Here is a 10044-nt window from a genome sequence, read left to right on the forward strand (position 1 = left end):
TGCTGATATTAACTTAGACCTTGTACTCAGGATATAGTCTTTAATCTTTCAGGCTAATGTCACTTTATGTCTTCTTTTATTTTTGATTTGAAAGAAGACAGGGGTAGTGTATGACCGGTTTGTCCCTACCAGAAAACTACACAGACAATCCAGAGAGGCTCGTGAGAAGGGCACGACCTCGTGTTGTTCCTCCTCTCGCTATCCTCCCGGCACAGAAACCCATTTCGGAAGCACCACTCTTTCTTGAGGCTATGGCTGAAAGGACTCTCCGCGAGTTCTCCATCCCCTCCACCGACAATGTGGCCACTGGCCACAACATCAATGTCGTGGACGTGAACTTTGATCTCAAATCAAGCCTCATCAACATGGTGCAGGCTAGCCCATTCTGTGGCAAGCCAAATGAGGACGCAAATGCACATTTGCAGAATTTTCTGGAGCTCTGCGACACCGTTGTCATACGGGTTGTCGCCGCCGGCATTGTCAAGCTTCATCTATTTCCCTTCTCCCTGTTGGGGAAGGTGAAATAGTGGTTTTACAAAGAAAAGGATATCGACACCAGGACCAAATGCTCCAAGGCATTCCTCGCAAAATTCTTCCCGCTGGGCAAAACAACTGCCTTGCGCGAGAGAATTTCAAGTTTCCAACAGACAGGAATGGAATCCATCCCATAAGCTTGGGAGAGGCTGCAGGAATACATCCTGGCCTGTCCTCATCATGTCATGGACGAGTGGCTCGTCTTGCAAAGCTTCTACAACGGGCTCACAACGACATCTCGAGCCAACATTGATGCCACTGCTGGAGGAGCCTTCCTCGACCTAACCATAGCCAAATCCAAAGCAAAAGAATTGGTCGAGAAGATGGTCTCCAATCAGCGGTGGAGCAATGAACGACTCCAACCCCGTACAAAAGGCATGCATACCATCAAAGAGACGGATATGATTGCCGCGAAGCTGGACCTCCTAATCAAGAAGATGGAAGAAGGGAGCAAACAACCGATCCATGCTCCTGTTTACGCCATGGGTTCGCACTTCACGTGCAAAGTCTATGGTAATGATGGACACTCGGGGAACGACTGCCCCGAGACCCATGAAGACTGCGCCTACCTCAACAAACAACAACAACGGGTACCGTCCACAACAAGGAGGCCAGGGGTGGAACCAGACACGCCCACATTTTCAGGGAGATAATAATTACAATCCATCTTATAATTCGAATTTCAATTCAAACCAACCTCCCTTGAGAGAACTTGTTCTTGGCCAAGTTAAAATCAACGAAAATATAAATAAAAAGCTTTTGTCCAATGACAAATCCCTGGAAAGTTTAAATGTCAAGCTTGAAACTTTGTCTTCAACTCTTAAAAACCAGTTAAGTTTCAACAAAATGATCGAAACCCAGCTTGCACAAATTGCTGCTCCGTTACTTGCTGTTGAGAGTGGGAAGATCCCGGGGCAACCCGAGTCTTCCGTTGAAAATGTCAGCATGGTGTCTACCGGACGGGATAACTCGTCCCAGAGGCCACCACGCAATAACCATGCAGGTAGGTACTATCCCCCAAGGAACAATGTTTGGGATGGCATGGTGGCAGCGGTGCAAGAGGATCCAGGGGTCCCCATGATCAGCTGCTCGATCTACATCAAACACTTTGAGCGATGCCTTTGCGATCTGGGGGCGTGAATATAATGCCCAAGGTAATATATGAAGCACTTGAATATCCTGCTCTTTCCCCAACAACTATGCTCGTATAGCTTGCAGATTCAACCATTTGGTACCCCGAAGGGATAGCCGAACACATTTTCGTACGAGTACGAGACTCCTTCATCCTTGCCGACTTTGTGGTAATGGATAAGGAGGGCGACCTCGGAGTCGACCTCATACTTGGGCGACCTTTTCTAAGGTCTACCAATGTAACACCCGGTTTATAAAAGGACATAAACCGAGCAATCATATACGTGCCAGGATCAAGTCACACGTATATACAACAGAATGATCAATATATCACAGCACATATCACGTAAAAAGGATATAATAAAGCGAGTACGAATGTTATTTATTACATTAAAGACAAAATGTCTGATACAGAGTATGCGGAAGCGTAAAACATATACGAGAAATGTAACACCCGGTTTATAAAAGAACATAAACCGAGCAATCATATACGTGCCAGGATCAAGTCACACGTATATACAACAGAATGAACAGTATATCATAGCACATATCACGTAAAAAGACATAATAAAGCGTATACGAAAGTTATTTATTACAATAATGACATAAATGTCTGATACAGCGGAAGCGAAGTACAAAATACGAATAAAGCTCTCCGAAGCTGAAGCAGGGCGCCACAGGGACGTCGACTGGGAGACGAAGCACCTAGAAGTCCTCGTAGTCCTGGTAGCGCTGGACGAACTCCCTCGTGTCGGTAGGAACTGAGCAGCAGTAGCGTAGCCAAGAGGAAAAAAGTAGAGAAGAGGCAAGAGTGAGTACACAACTTGTACTCAACAAGTATAACACAAACTATGAGGCTCTAGGCTGGCTGACTCAACTGCATTAGCTTTTAAGTGTTGGCAAAATTTTATTAAAGCTATTTACTACGAGTTGATGAATTACCATTAACCCGGTTACAAAGTAATTAATCAGAATTAATTATACTACTACTGAGAACCAAACCAAAACCAAACCACCAAGGTAAACCCCGAGAAGCACCTCCCTTGTCGGAAGGAGATAACTTCACTAATCAAAAGGAGGATCTGGGCCGCTCATAACCGTGAGCACGGCTAGTATACCAGTTTTACACTCTGCAGAGGTTGCACATCTTTACCCACAAGTCGTGAGCTACGCCAGTTGTTCATCACACTTCCTTAGGTGAGATGGCCAGCGACTCACTACGAGGCCTTTAAAAAGAATCTCGTTGGTAAGGCGTAACCGCGAGAGTTAGGTCGGCGACGATGGGGCCCACCTCCGGGGGTACAAGCACAGGAGCGCAATCCAAGCACAGACCAAGCCGGAGGAGCAGGGACCATTGAAGCTTACTACTCTTGCCCCGCAGGTAAGTTACTCCAAACCAAAAAGATCTAATTATTACGCCAAGTCTATCCCATTCTAGCCTTGTGGTAGCGCTGTTGTCCCAGGTTGTCGCTCTATGAACCGGTCCTTATGGAGAGTGGCCAACCAAGCACTAAGCACCGTGCTGGCCCCCTAAACCATGTTTCTACAAAAACCATCTTTTAACGAGACGTGAGCCACTCATCCACACAGAGGGCCACTCTCAGAATTAAGTTCAAGTAAACCATTAATCAAATTAATTAAAAAGGACCAAGGTGTGTTATAGCGCAGCAACCTAGCACAACTAACCAAAATGCAACCCAAAGGTATATTTAAAGGATAGAAACTGGCTAGGAAATCCTTAAAGGCATACAGTATTAAAATGCAGTATGAAATTGTAATTAAAAGTGATAGGTTGTTCATGTTATACTTGCCTTCCTCGTACTGCTCTGGCTGCTGCTCAAACTGGTCAGAAGGCGGCTGCTCCGGGTACTGGTACTGTTGCTTCTCTGGTAGTTCAACGTCTACTCACGATCGCAACGCCAAAACAAGTCCGCATATACACATACATACAAACAAGAGCAAAAACTAAGAACAAGCATCAAACACATGAAAGCTATAAAGGAACGCACTAAAGGATGAGGCTCGAGGCTAAGATCACAAGAGCACAAGAAACATTAAATTCAAACTTAAAATGAGGAAGATAGGCTTAGGTAAATCTCATCGGACAAGGAGAATGTTTTAGATATGGCACTTGAGATGATGATACAAGGATAAATCATTAGAAAGATATGTATACACAAGAGAGTAGTATATCACTTTAATAATTTAACTTAATATTGCAGTGCAATGGCATAGTAATAATTTGGTAATTAAATACTATACCATGAAAGCAATATGAAGCTAATTATTAATATGATATCAATCTGTAGTGTCCACATAAAACTTAACAATGAAATGATATTAAAAAATAATATCACAAGATGTTTGGGAGAAATTCAGTGCTATGAATCCAGGACTGATGGGCTAACGCGGAAGTTGAATAAAAAGAAAGCAATTTGATTAAATAAATGATTGTGCATGAATGAATCCAATATTGATGGAGAAGTACTTGACGTGAATAATTCTGGCCAGCTGGTTAGATTCACATGACACTGTAAATAGTATTCATGAATTGATCATAGAGTAGGATCAGACTGTGTAAGAGAATTGATTAGGATTTATGCACAGGTTTTGCAGAGATCAAGGAGATTATCGGTAAAAAGGACAGGACACAAGAATTAACTGAAATAAAACAAAATACCTTAAGATGCGGCAGGGAGGCTTCTGCATGCGCGGCAGGGAGGAGACACTGGGGCATGCACTGCACTGCATGGCTGATTGGTTGTCCCTTCTGCATGCGCGGCAGGGAGGCTTCTGCATGCGCGGCAGGGAGGAGACACTGGGGCATGCACTGCACTGCATGGCTGATTGGTTGTCCCTTCTGCATGCGCGGCAGGGAGGAGGCACTGGCCTCGCTGCAATTGTCCAAGGCGCGCCATGCTGGCCAGCTCTGCAGGAGGGGCGCCGACTGGGGAACAGGGCGCAGGGAGGCCTGGGCGCTTGGCCTCCTGGTGCCTCACGAGCAGGACATTGCCGCAGAGCAGGAGCACGTGGAGACTGGGGGGCGCCGGTGATGCAGGGCGACGTGCAGGCACAAGGCAGAGGGTGCGATGCAAGAGGTCGCGATGACCTAGGGCCGGCGGCGCTGGTGTTTAGGGAAAAAAAAAGTGGGGTGAGGATAGGGTTTAGGGAGTGCGGGGCGTGTTTAAAAAGGTGGAGGGGGAGAACTGGGCTGCAGCGTTGGGCCGAGTTGGGAGGTGGGGCGAGCTGGGCTGAGTTGGGTTCTGGTGGACTGCCGGGTGGGTTTCTTCTTTCCTATTTCTCTCTTCTTTTGCAAACCTCACTCAAACTATTTGAATTCAAATTTGACTTTGAATTCAAACCACACTCAATAAATTAAAAGTATGCACCAGCATGAATGCACAAGCATGTTGACCCTAAAATAATTTTTAATTACTTATGCAATAAAATTAGATTAAATGCAAGCTAAGCAAATTAAATCCTTAGAAAATTAAATAAAGCCAATTAAATTTATTATTAAATCGGAAAATTAAATTAGGGTGTTACAAATCCTACCCCCTTACAGGAATCTCGTCCCGAGATTCTGGGCTGGCTAGCAAAGAGATCAGGATAGGTCTTCATCAACTTCTCTTCCTTCTTCTGACAAGTTTTCCGGAAAGACATTCGGGCATTCAGCTACGCGAATATCATCCGTGGGTCTAGCCTCCATCTGATGAAGAAAACCATAAGGCTCTGTAGCACTGACTGTCACCTCTTGGCCATCAGATGCTGACAAGTGAACTGTCCGCTGAGCACAATCAATACGGACTCCCCATCTGCTAAGGGTCTCCATGCCCAAAATCACATCTATCTCTGAGGAATCAATGACGATCAAACCAGTGCAGAATTCTGCCCTCCTTATAACAATTCTAACTCTGGAGCATATAGAGCATGTGTGTATCTGGCCCCCAGGTGAGGTAACTACCATAGCTGTCCTCATACAAGAAACTGGTATACGATGCTGCTCGGCAAATGACTTGGAAATGAAAGAATGAGTAGCACCGGTATCGAAAAGCACCGTAGCTGGATAAGAGTTGACCATGAATGTACCAATAACCACGTTAGAAGCCTCGGCTGCTGACTCGGCCGTCACGTGGTTCACCTTCCCCTGTCGTGGCGCCCTGGGTTGAGCTGGGCGCCCCTGCTGTCCTGCCTGCCGTGGAGCCTGGGGTGCTGGACAACTTTTAGCATAATGACCTTTCTGCCCGCATTTGTAGCACATGCGGTGGCGGTGAATGGCGCTACTTCATTGACCTCCCTGTGAACTTACCTTCACATCTTGCATTATTTCTGCTGCTTGCTCTTTGGACTCCTTGCGACCGCGTGGCTGGATCACATTCATAGTGATAGTCAACCCATCAACATAATCATAGAGTGCTTGGTTCCTGACCTGTGTATCTCTAGAGCACTCAGGATCATTTCTCTTCTAGATAGTCTGTAGCTCATCGACCGATGGGCCGTCGAGGAAAAGGGAATCCTCTATCAGCTGCTCTTGATGAGACCTCTTTCTCTTTGTACCGGAGAACAACCTCTGGTTCCTCCTAATTGTAGCTTCATCTTCAGTCGCACGAGCTTGACGACAAGGAACGCCATAGAATTGACAACACGGGCAAGCTTTCTCACCATCACCCATTGCACTGACTCCAAGGTCTTTTTGTTCTGCCGACATCTGAGCTGGGTAAAGAGGAAAACACAGATTTGTAAGGTCAAGGAAAAGAGAAAAACTCCACTATTTAAGGTTCTATCTCATTTAGACAACATTGCGCAGACATCACTGCGGCTAACTCCAGATAAATGTCACATAAATCCGGGAAAAAGGAACTAAAGCATAATTCTTCTGTTTCATCAGAGAGATTCTCAACTTCTCTTGTACTATGTGTAGGACGGGGTGTCACATCCCTACCCTCTTACAGAAACCGACGTCCTCGTCGGTGGAGCTCTGGATATCACCTCCTCTTCACACTACACTTCTTTCTCAACAAGCAAGACAGGAGCCCAAGGCAGGATAAGGCAGAGGGGATAGAGTGGATGGTTTTACCCCCAACGGTCTAACTCGTTTTATTATTTAATTAACTTTACTTAATACTGATTTCCATTAAACAAATTTAACTACTAAACTATGCAATCAACCAAAAACCCAAATCAAACATGTAGCATAATAACAAGCAGACAATTTTCACGACTTAGCCGAGTTTAGCAAAAGACTCGACTAACACAACGCGTCGCAGAACGTGCTATGGTATTATTATAAAAGGATCACCTAGTTTATACTCATGGTGGTCAGATGACTGATTCAGGCCAAATCTACGAAAACTATTCTCCAGAGAGAGAAATCAAGGCAAGAAAGGTAAAAGTCATAGAAGTCAAGGGGTATAATAGTAAAATAGTTTCAGCAGACAAGGATTGGAGAGAAGAAGTCCTAAAACTCGACCAGTTCTATCTAGGCTTCGTCCTACAGTCGATACGGCTCTGATACCACTCTGTAACACCCGGTTTATAAAAGAACATAAACCGAGCAATCATATACGTGCCAGGATCAAGTCACACGTATATACAACAGAATGAACAGTATATCATAGCACATATCACGTAAAAAGACATAATAAAGCGTATACGAAAGTTATTTATTACAATAATGACATAAATGTCTGATACAGCGGAAGCGAAGTACAAAATACGAATAAAGCTCTCCGAAGCTGAAGCAGGGCGCCACAGGGACGTCGACTGGGAGACGAAGCACCTAGAAGTCCTCGTAGTCCTGGTAGCGCTGGACGAACTCCCTCGTGTCGGTAGGAACTGAGCAGCAGTAGCGTAGCCAAGAGGAAAAAAGTAGAGAAGAGGCAAGAGTGAGTACACAACTTGTACTCAACAAGTATAACACAAACTATGAGGCTCTAGGCTGGCTGACTCAACTGCATTAGCTTTTAAGTGTTGGCAAAATTTTATTAAAGCTATTTACTACGAGTTGATGAATTACCATTAACCCGGTTACAAAGTAATTAATCAGAATTAATTATACTACTACTGAGAACCAAACCAAAACCAAACCACCAAGGTAAACCCCGAGAAGCACCTCCCTTGTCGGAAGGAGATAACTTCACTAATCAAAAGGAGGATCTGGGCCGCTCATAACCGTGAGCACGGCTAGTATACCAGTTTTACACTCTGCAGAGGTTGCACATCTTTACCCACAAGTCGTGAGCTACGCCAGTTGTTCATCACACTTCCTTAGGTGAGATGGCCAGCGACTCACTACGAGGCCTTTAAAAAGAATCTCGTTGGTAAGGCGTAACCGCGAGAGTTAGGTCGGCGACGATGGGGCCCACCTCCGGGGGTACAAGCACAGGAGCGCAATCCAAGCACAGACCAAGCCGGAGGAGCAGGGACCATTGAAGCTTACTACTCTTGCCCCGCAGGTAAGTTACTCCAAACCAAAAAGATCTAATTATTACGCCAAGTCTATCCCATTCTAGCCTTGTGGTAGCGCTGTTGTCCCAGGTTGTCGCTCTATGAACCGGTCCTTATGGAGAGTGGCCAACCAAGCACTAAGCACCGTGCTGGCCCCCTAAACCATGTTTCTACAAAAACCATCTTTTAACGAGACGTGAGCCACTCATCCACACAGAGGGCCACTCTCAGAATTAAGTTCAAGTAAACCATTAATCAAATTAATTAAAAAGGACCAAGGTGTGTTATAGCGCAGCAACCTAGCACAACTAACCAAAATGCAACCCAAAGGTATATTTAAAGGATAGAAACTGGCTAGGAAATCCTTAAAGGCATACAGTATTAAAATGCAGTATGAAATTGTAATTAAAAGTGATAGGTTGTTCATGTTATACTTGCCTTCCTCGTACTGCTCTGGCTGCTGCTCAAACTGGTCAGAAGGCGGCTGCTCCGGGTACTGGTACTGTTGCTTCTCTGGTAGTTCAACGTCTACTCACGATCGCAACGCCAAAACAAGTCCGCATATACACATACATACAAACAAGAGCAAAAACTAAGAACAAGCATCAAACACATGAAAGCTATAAAGGAACGCACTAAAGGATGAGGCTCGAGGCTAAGATCACAAGAGCACAAGAAACATTAAATTCAAACTTAAAATGAGGAAGATAGGCTTAGGTAAATCTCATCGGACAAGGAGAATGTTTTAGATATGGCACTTGAGATGATGATACAAGGATAAATCATTAGAAAGATATGTATACACAAGAGAGTAGTATATCACTTTAATAATTTAACTTAATATTGCAGTGCAATGGCATAGTAATAATTTGGTAATTAAATACTATACCATGAAAGCAATATGAAGCTAATTATTAATATGATATCAATCTGTAGTGTCCACATAAAACTTAACAATGAAATGATATTAAAAAATAATATCACAAGATGTTTGGGAGAAATTCAGTGCTATGAATCCAGGACTGATGGGCTAACGCGGAAGTTGAATAAAAAGAAAGCAATTTGATTAAATAAATGATTGTGCATGAATGAATCCAATATTGATGGAGAAGTACTTGACGTGAATAATTCTGGCCAGCTGGTTAGATTCACATGACACTGTAAATAGTATTCATGAATTGATCATAGAGTAGGATCAGACTGTGTAAGAGAATTGATTAGGATTTATGCACAGGTTTTGCAGAGATCAAGGAGATTATCGGTAAAAAGGACAGGACACAAGAATTAACTGAAATAAAACAAAATACCTTAAGATGCGGCAGGGAGGCTTCTGCATGCGCGGCAGGGAGGAGACACTGGGGCATGCACTGCACTGCATGGCTGATTGGTTGTCCCTTCTGCATGCGCGGCAGGGAGGCTTCTGCATGCGCGGCAGGGAGGAGACACTGGGGCATGCACTGCACTGCATGGCTGATTGGTTGTCCCTTCTGCATGCGCGGCAGGGAGGAGGCACTGGCCTCGCTGCAATTGTCCAAGGCGCGCCATGCTGGCCAGCTCTGCAGGAGGGGCGCCGACTGGGGAACAGGGCGCAGGGAGGCCTGGGCGCTTGGCCTCCTGGTGCCTCGCGAGCAGGACATTGCCGCAGAGCAGGAGCACGTGGAGACTGGGGGGCGCCGGTGATGCAGGGCGACGTGCAGGCACAAGGCAGAGGGTGCGATGCAAGAGGTCGCGATGACCTAGGGCCGGCGGCGCTGGTGTTTAGGGAAAAAAAAAGTGGGGTGAGGATAGGGTTTAGGGAGTGCGGGGCGTGTTTAAAAAGGTGGAGGGGGAGAACTGGGCTGCAGCGTTGGGCCGAGTTGGGAGGTGGGGCGAGCTGGGCTGAGTTGGGTTCTGGTGGACTGCCGGGTGGGTTTCTTCTTTCCTATTTCTCTC

At 45.4% G+C, this 10044-nt stretch overlaps 1 non-coding gene across 1 annotated transcript; it reads right to left on the minus strand.

Annotated features, from left to right (window-relative positions):
* Positions 1–614: 614 nt before the first annotated feature.
* On the minus strand, positions 615–719 carry LOC120677065. The gene has a single exon (XR_005676133.1). It is a non-coding gene; the product is annotated as a small nucleolar RNA R71 (small nucleolar RNA).
* Positions 720–10044: the final 9325 nt, after the last annotated feature.

The sequence above is a fragment of the Panicum virgatum genome, chromosome 5N, assembly GCF_016808335.1.
Source record: "Panicum virgatum strain AP13 chromosome 5N, P.virgatum_v5, whole genome shotgun sequence".
NCBI classification, from domain to species: domain Eukaryota; kingdom Viridiplantae; phylum Streptophyta; class Magnoliopsida; order Poales; family Poaceae; genus Panicum; species Panicum virgatum.